Source organism: Cynocephalus volans, chromosome 12, assembly GCF_027409185.1.
Source record: "Cynocephalus volans isolate mCynVol1 chromosome 12, mCynVol1.pri, whole genome shotgun sequence".
Lineage (NCBI taxonomy): Eukaryota > Metazoa > Chordata > Mammalia > Dermoptera > Cynocephalidae > Cynocephalus > Cynocephalus volans.
The window spans coordinates 95,697,024-95,699,320 of NC_084471.1; positions in this window are offsets into that span (position 1 = coordinate 95,697,024).

The window sequence follows — 2,297 nt, forward strand, 5'->3', positions numbered from 1 at the left end:
TATCGGCTTTATTCTGAAGCTTGGGCATGCACAGTACGCTATCTGATTCACTCTGCCTGCCAGCTTTGTTCTCTGCAGCCAGCAGGAGGGATTGACACTTAGGAGAATCTTTTTCTTTTAAACTGCGTACTGCTCCTGACAGCTAAGCTGGGCAACCGGAGGCTGGCAGACAGCTAGGACCATCGGTTTGTTGTTCCTGGGGAGCTGTTTAGAAATTGATATTTTAGCCATGCACGCCCTGGCAATTTGTTCAAAATTAGGAAAATAATTTAAAATATACATAGGACTGGTTTCATGATTTGTGGAGTACAGTGCAAATAAAAATTGGGGGCCCCTGCTCCCCAAATTATTAAGAATTTCGAGATGGCAATAGTAGAGCAGAAACCAAGTGAAGAGCCTGCTAAACAAACACCTGGCCGCTTGTGACTGCACAGGTGGCACACCTGTGAAACTGGCTCTGAGTACACAATTGTTTTTTGACCATTATACACTTAATGTATTTGCAGCAGAAAACACATCAGTGTGGTTATATTAATAGCTTAACAAATAAATATATGTAAAGCATACAAAAGTAACTTACTTTTACTGAACTCTTTTTTATGTACAAACCAGGCCTATGGCAAGAATAAAGATTCTAAGAAAATTAAAAAAATTCAAAGTATTATCCCATAACTGGGATAGTTTCAAATTTGAGTAATATGAAGTTGTATATTAATCTTTCAAACATCATATTTCTGAAAAATCCTGAATAATGGAATGTTAATTCCTTTAAAATTCATGTTCTGAAATTTTAGAATTTCATGAATAAAAAAAAACTTTATAAATTTTTGGTATAGATGTTTAAAAAAGAAGGGCCATCTTCTTTCCCATTTTGAGGATATTTTTAAATCCTTTCTCAAACAAAGAAATCTGAGAACTGAAGGATTTTTTAAGAACTTGTCGAATTGTAAATTTTATTTATTTTGTGTCCAAGGACCTGAACACTGGTTTCTGAGTATATATGTAAACTAAATTCAGTCTTTCATGTTTGATAAACTTCATATTTACCAAAGCCAAGACATTCATTTACTCATTCAGCATTGAGTATTTGCTATATAAAATACTGCAAACTTTTTTTGTAATCTTCATTTCTTGTAAAAATGTTATCTCTTCAGTAATCAAAAATAATATTCCATAGAAAATTCTTAAATTCTTACAAGGCTCTAAAGTCTAAAGGTCTTTGGGAAAAGCTGGTATTGAGAAAAATAAGCATTCCTAATCAGCTTCTAATGACATTAAATATAAACTCCATTTCAATTTCAGTCTCCTTACTATCCTGTACCTTCGTAAGGCATTGATATGGGCTGAAATGTGTAAATTAGGATAGATGGGGGCTAAGATCACTCTTAATCTATAGTTAAAATAAAGTATGTGTTCTCTTCATTTGACAAAAAAACTTTTGAACATCTACTCTACATAGAAATGTAGATAAATGGCATGGAATGGCGACCCAGAAGGTAGGCCTTGCCTCCACAACCCAACTCCATCCCCAGCCTGGCCGAGTACACGCCAATCAGAGAGGTGCCCAGTGGGAGAGGCCCAAGATCCCTAGAGACTATGTGCCCTGCGGTGCCAGTGCGTGACCCAGCAGGTAGGCCTTGCTGCCACTGCCCAACTTCATAACCAGCCTGGCCATGTGCTGACTTGAGAGGCACCTCCCAGAGAGGTCCAAGACCTGAGGCAAACATGCACCCCAGGCACCAGTGGGCAACCAAGCAGACACCGAGGCAACCATGACAAATTGGCAGCCCCAGCAGCATCCTAGTGAGACAATAGTGTTGAACCAGTGGACCATGAAATCCCCTGCCACAATGACTAAACAACAAAGGAAAGATACCAGAAATATGAAAAATCAAGAAAGTACACCACAATAGGGTAATAACTCTCAAGCTCTAGATCCTATAGGACAAGAAGGCCTTGAGATGTTTGACAAGGAATTTCGAGTGATAATTCTAAGGAAACTAAATGAGATACAAGAGAACTCAGCTAGACAACATGATGAAATGAGGAAAAGTATACAGGACCTGAAAGAAGAAATGTACAAGGAAATCAATGCCCTGAAAAAGAAGGTAGCAAAGCTTGCCGAACTGAAGAATTCATTCAATGAAATAAAAAACATGACAGAGTTTAACCAGCAGGCTTGCAGAAGTAGAAGAGAGAACTTCTGACCTTGAAGATGGGCTGTTTGAAATAACATAGGCAGACAAAAAAAAAAAAGAAAAAGAAAGAAAGAAAAAAGAATTAAAAACATTAAAGAA